Genomic DNA, 7,230 nt, shown 5'->3' with positions numbered 1-7,230 from the left:
CAGAAGAGCAGGTAATGAACATTAGCAAACTCTGCAGAGAGGGAAAGAAAAATGAGGATTGAGAAAAGGCCACTGGCCTTAACAATAAGGAGGTCACTGGTAACCTTGGAGAGAATAATTTCAGTCAAGTTGGGGAGAAAGAGGCCAGAGAAAGTGAATAAGAATCAAGAAAGTAAAGGAAGGTAACAGCTTTTTTCTAGGACTTCGTGAAAGAGAAGAGAAATGTAAAGTGTTAGCTTGAGAGGATATAAGGTCAAGTGAAGGTGTTTGGTTTTGTTTGTGACTTTTTGAAGTATCTGGAGAGTATTTGGACATATTTAAAGGCAACAGGGAAGGAGCTAGTGAATAAGGAAAGGCTGAAAATGAGGAGAGTGGGAATGATTAAAAGGAAGAGAGAGGAGGAAATGGTATCAAAGGCACAAACAGAATAAGAATAATTCATACCTAGGGCGTTTGGGGGTTTATAAAGGGTTTTCTCAACAACCCATAGTTCTTCACTCCTCTCCTATTTGGGATCTTGACTCCAGATTTCTCCTCCATGTTCCAAAAGTCTTTTCTTTTTTTCTTTTTTTGTTAAAGTAATAAACATTTTTATTTATAGTTTTGGGTTCCAATTTTTATCCTTCCTTCCCTTGCTCCCCTCTAACCTCCCTGAGGCGGTAAACAATCAGATATGGGTTAAACATGTATGATTATGTAAAACATTGCCATAGTAGACCTTTGGGATTATCTTGGATAATTGTATTGCTGAGAATAGTTAAGTCATTCACAGTTCTCATCAAATATTGCTTTCTCTGTGCACAATGTTCTCCTGGTTCTTCTCACTTCACTCAGCATCAGTTCATGCAAGTCTTTCCAGGCCTTTCTGAAATCATCCTGCTTGTCATTTCTTATAGCACATTAATATTCCATCACCATCATATACCACAGCTTATTTAGCCATTACCCAATTGATGGGTATTCCTTTGATTTCTAATTCTTAGCCACCACAAAAGGAACTGCTATAAATATTTTTGTACAAATAGGTCTTTTTCTCTTTTGGGGGATGTCTTTGAGATATAAACCTAGGAGTAATATTGCTGGATTAAAGGGTATGCACAGTTCTACAGCCCTTTGGGCATAGTTCCAAATTGCTCTCCAGAGTGGTTAGATATTTTCACAACTCCACCAACTGTGGATTAGTGTCCCAGCTTTCCCACATCCCCTCCAGCATCCAATATTTTCCATTTTGGTTATATATGCCAGTGTAATGGGTGTGAAGTGATACCTCAGAGTTGTTTTAATTTGCATTTCTCTGATCAATAGTGATCTAGAGCATTTTTTCATATGATTGTAGATAGCTTTGATTTCTTTGTCTGAAAACTGCCTGTTCATATCATTTGACCATTTATCAATTGGGGAATGACTTGTATTTTTATAAATTTGACTCAGTTCTCTACATAATTGAGAAATGAGGCCTTTATCAGAGATATGTTTCAAAAGGTTTTTTCCCAGTTTTCTGCTTCCATTGTAATCTTGGTTACATTAGTTTTGTTTGTGCAAAAACTTTTTAATTTTATATAATCAAAATTATCTATTTTACATTTTGTTTTACTCTCTTTATCTTCCTTGGTCCTAAATTCTTCCTCTGCCCATACATCTGACAAATAAATGATTACATACTCTCTTAATGTGCTTATAGTATCATCCTTTATGTGTAAATAATGTACTCATTTTGACCTTATTTTAGTATAGGGTATGAGATGTTGGTCTATACCTAGTTTCTGCCATACTGTTTTCCAGTTTTCCCAGCGGTTTTTGTCAAATAATGAGTTTTTGTTCCAAAAGCTTGGATCTTTGGGTTTATCATATACAACATTACTGTAGTCATTTACTATAATGTAATTTGTACCTATTCTATTCCACTTATTTACCTCTCTATTTATTAGTTAGTACCAGATTGTTTTGATAATTACCACTTTATTTTATTTTATTACCATTTTGAGATCTGGTACTGCTGGACCGTCATTTTTTCTTTTAATTAATATTTTATTATTTTCTCCAATTATGTGTACAAACAATTCTTAACAGGGTTTTTTTAGTTCAGTAATTAAGGAAATGCAAATTAAAATAACTCAAAAGTACCAACTCACAACTGATTGGCTAATATGACAGAAAAGGAAAGGGGATGTGGAAAATTGGGACACTGATGCACTGATGGTGCAGTTGTGAACTGGTCCAACCATTCTGGAGAGCAATTTGGAACTATGTTCAAAGCACTATAAAATTATTGCATACCCTTTGACCCAGCAATACCATTACTAGGTCTATACCCTAAGGTGATCAAAGGAAAGAAGAAAGGGACCCAATATACAAAACTACAATTCTTTTTGTGGTTACAAAGAATTGGAAACTGAGGGAATGCTCATCAATTGAATGATGGCTGAACAAATTAAGGTTTATGATTTGATGGAATATTACTATATTGTAATAAATGATAGGCAGGATGCTTTTAGAAAAACCTGGTCAGATTTATGTGAACTGATGGAAAGTATAGTGACCAGAACCAGGAGAACATTTTACATAGTAATAGCAATGTTATATGATGAACAACTGCAAATGACAGTTACTCTGAACTCTGACTCATGATATAAAATGTTATGCACTTCCAGATAGATGTGCAGATTAAAACACTTTTTTCCCCTTTAAAAATGTTTTTTTTTATTTAAATCTGGATTCTAAATCTTCTCTTCCCCCCCTTTAAGAATGAAAGCAATTTGATATTGGTTATATATAATGCAGTCATATAAAATATATTTCCATGTTAATCATGTTGTGAAAGAAAATAGACAAAAAATAATAAGAAGAAAAAAGTTATGTTTGGGGGTTTTTAAGCATGCTTCAGGAGCAGCTAGGTGGCGCAGCGGATAAAGCACTGACCCTGGATTCACAAGGACCTGACTTCAAATACAGCCTCATACTCTTGACACTTACTAGCGGTGTGACCCTGGGCAAGTCACTTAACCTTCATTGCCCCCACCCCCCCCAAAAAAAAAAACATGCCTCAATCTGCATTCAGACTCCATCAGCTCTTTTTCTGGAGATGGATAGCAGTTTTCATCATAAATCCTTCAGAATTGGCTTGTATCATTGCATTGCTGAGAATAGATAAGTCATTTATAGTGGATCATTATACAATATTGCTGTTACTGTGTACAATGTTCTGCTGGTTCTGCTCATTTCACTTTGAATCTGTTCATGTAAGTCTTTCCAGGTTTTTCTGAGAACATCCTGCTCGTCATTTCTTTTTTTTTCTTTTTTTGTTTTTTTTAGTGAGGCAATTGGGGTTAAGTGACTTGCCCAGGGTCACACAGCTAGTAAGTGTTAAGTGTCTGAGGCTGGATTCGAACTCAGGTCCTCCTGACTCCAGGCCCAGTGCGTCACCTAGCTGCCCCCGTCACCTAGCTGCCCTCGTCATTTCTTATAGAATAATAAACTTGTTCAGACATTCTATAATTGGTGGGCATCCCCTCGATTTCTGGAAGCTTTTTCACTTTGTTTTGGGGGTTTTTTGTTTGTTTGTTTTGGTGAAGCTTTTTCACTTTGAAAGATGCCTCTACTTCTGTGGTCTTCTCACCCTGGAAGATGCCTCCATTCTGCAGCATTGTCTTCCGATTGATGAGTTCCTTTCAGAACCTTTGGGTTCCTTCCCTTTTTCCCTCTCCTCCTTTTTTTCAGCTCCCTTTTATATATCATCTTTCTCCATTAGAATGTAAGTTCCTTGAAGGCAGGAACTAACTTTCTTTTTGTTTGTATTAGTATTCCCAGAACTTGGTAGAGAGCCTAGTATATAATTAGCACTTAATAAATGTTTGCTGACTTGATTTGTCTTAAATAATTCTATGTGGTAGATAGCATCTGATTTTCATTTTACAAAAGAAATGAAGACTCAGAAATAGCAGATAATCATAGAATTGGAGCACAGAAGGATCCCACAGGTCCTCTTTTCAATATCTTTATTTTAAAGATGAGGAAACTGAGGCTCATGGAGGATAAGTGACTTGTCCAAGGTTACTCAGCTGGGAAGCATTGGAGACATGATTTGAACCCAGATCCTCTGACTCTGGAGATAACGTTCTTTCTACTGTACCACTAAGCTTATTCTAGGGAAGTCAAATACAGAAGGAAAAGTCTCATATGTTCTAGCAATCTTTATTATGGTAGCAAAGAGCTGGAAAGAAAGTGAGTGTCCATTGATAGGTGAATGGCTAAAGAACTTGTGGCATCTGAGTGTAATGAATGATTATTGAGTCATAATAAATTATATATATGAAGAATTCAGAGAGATATAGATAGATTTAGACCAAGGTTTCCTAACCTTGCTCCTGTGAATTTGTTTGCTTAATATTCTGATAACTATATTTCAGTATAATTGGTTTCCTATGTATTTTATTTTATACATTAAAGCACATTCTTGTGAGAAGGGGTCCATAGATTTGACCTGACTGCCAAAGGGATCCATGATACCAAAAAAAAACCCCTAAGAATTCCTTACTTATATGAACTGATACAGAGATGATCATGATAATGAAAAGGAAAACAATAATGAAAGATTTCATAATTCTTATCAATGCTGCAACCAGTAATGGTCATTTAAGATGGTAAATCTTATCACCAACTACTTTGGCAGAGAGGTGATGTACCCAAGATGGGCAATGTGGCATGCATTTTTTTAATAAAATTTTACTGATATCTTTGTTTTTACAAAACTTAAATTTTCTCTCCTCCTTCCTCTCAGAGAAGGAGGAAGGGAAAATGTTTCTTAAATTATGAAATGTAACATAAGATATATAAAGAATATTTTTAAAAGAAGAAAGAGAGAAAAAATGATCAACAAGACCAATCAATACATAGAAACAAATCTGAAAATACATGCAATATTCTACACTCATGGACCTACAACCTCTGCAAAGGAGTAAGGGTGGGGTTGCCTTCTCATGTCTGTCCTTTGGAGCCATCCTGTTCTTTGAAATTTTGCAGGATTCACTTTCTATTATTTTGTGATTGTTATTCTTCCCATTTACGTTGTCAAGGTCTTTGGGTATATTGTTTTCTCAGCTCTGTTTACTTCAATCTGCATCAGTTTTATCTTTCCATGATTCTCTGTATTCATCACAATCATCATTTCTCATCTCAGTAATATTCCATTACATTCATGTGCCACAACTTATTCAGAAATTCCCAATCAAGGTAAACATTTTCCAAATGTGTCCAGTGCTTTGTAGATGACATTATAGGTTTAACTTAAAAATACCTTAGAGGGGGGCAGCTAGGTGGCGCAGTGGATAGAGCACCAGCCCTGGAGTCAGGAGTACTTGAGTTCAAATCCGGCCTCAGACACTTAACACTTACTAGCTGTGTGACCCTGGGCAAGTCACTTAGCACCAATTGCCTCACTAAAAAATAAATAATAATAATAATAATAATAATAATAATACCTTAGAGGTTAAATCCAACCCTCCCTCTTACAAATAAGGAAACTGAGGCATAGAAAGGTTAAATGTATCAGCTTTGCTTGATAGCACTTATTTATTACAAAGGAGGCTTCTATTAAGATAAGGGGTATCACTGGGAAGTGAAAATGAGGTTAAAAAGAAACTTTTCAATAAATCATTTGAAGAAATAAGGTGACATCCTCAGTCACATAGCTAGTATTTTGTAGCCAGGTTTTGAACTGATGTCTCCTGTCTCTGAATCCAGCACTCTTTGGAGGAAAACCAAGGTTTATGCCATAAAAAAGAGTTAGGATGAACATGAGTGTGGAATAAATGTCCATGATATGAGGAAACAGTACGGTGGCTAACAGCCAATGAAAAACATTGCAGTCTGCAAGTCCCAGGAAATCTCGTGTGAGACAATATCATGCCCAGAATTTCTATCAACAGCTGGGTAAATGAGCAGGGGTAAACAATGAACACCATGGGGCTTTAGCGTAGCCCCACTGACTCCTGAGGATGCAATAGCTCTCGAGCAAAAAGGCCTTAACTGAAAGTCTTCAAATCTGTGACCAAAAGGAACCTCACAGGGGTGAAAACCAGGGCACAGAGCTCTCATGCTTTTTAGTGTGGTAGAAGGAAAGCTTGAGGAATTTGCCAGTGTTTATAGAGAGCAGTTTTTAAAAAGCAGTCCTCTCTTAAATACTCAAGTTCTTGGGAGGTAGGGATTTCTCCCTCACTGTTTATTTATATGTTCAATTATTTGTATCATTTTCAGGCCAATCTAGAAGCAATAACGAGGGAAAGGAATGACCAGAGCTAATGAGGTAAGCTTGTCATCTCTGCCTATACCTCTGCAGAGCATGCTGGATGAAGCCCCCATCAGGTCCAGAGTTGCCGGATTTAGGGGGTCCTGAATGACACCAGCAACCACTAACCTCCCTGTGCGGCCTTGCGCAAGTCACAAAACTCTCCATCTCAGTTTCCTCATCTACAAAATGAGAAGACTGGGCAAAGTGATCTCTCAGCTCTGCAATCTTATGATTTCTCTGCTTGTTGACATCCTTGTCTGTCCTTCCAGTTGTTATTGTTGCTCAGTCATTTCTGACTGTTCATGACCCTATTTGGGGTTTTCTTGGCAAATGTACTAGAGTGGTTTGCTGTTTCCTTCTCCAGTTCATTTTACACATGAGAAAACTGAGGCAAACAGGGTTAAGTGACTTTCCCAGGGTCACAGAGCTAATGAGTGTCTGAGGCCAGATTTGAACTCATGAAGATGAATCTTCCTGACTCTAGACTGGGTACTCTATCTACTGCACCACTAGCTTCCCATGTCTTTCAAGAATTAGTTCAAATACCATGTTCTCCAGGAAGCTTTCCCTGATTCCCCATAGCCAGCACTCACTCTTTCTGCCCTAACCTCCCGTAGCACTTCCCCCCCCCCACTAAAGTGACTTCTATGAAAGAAAAACACCCCCTTACAGTCAGTCTGGTGATAAGCCTTTCCAAATTTGGCCTGGAGGCAAGACCTCAGAAAACAGATGCACAGTCCATCACCAGGCTGGTACCCATACCTGCTGCCACCACTGTCGTCGTCATCACCACCACCACCACCACCACCATCACTTTTTTATAGTTCCAAAAACGTTGCCTCGCTTTATCCTTGCAACAATCCTGATAAGTAGGTGTTATTATTACCTCTACATTACAGATGAGGAAACTGAGGCTGAGAGAAGTTGACTCGCCCAGGGTCACA

This window comes from Dromiciops gliroides, chromosome 2, assembly GCF_019393635.1.
Source record: "Dromiciops gliroides isolate mDroGli1 chromosome 2, mDroGli1.pri, whole genome shotgun sequence".
NCBI classification, from domain to species: domain Eukaryota; kingdom Metazoa; phylum Chordata; class Mammalia; order Microbiotheria; family Microbiotheriidae; genus Dromiciops; species Dromiciops gliroides.
The sequence above is the reverse complement of the archived record's forward strand: the minus strand, read 5'-3'. Positions refer to the sequence as shown.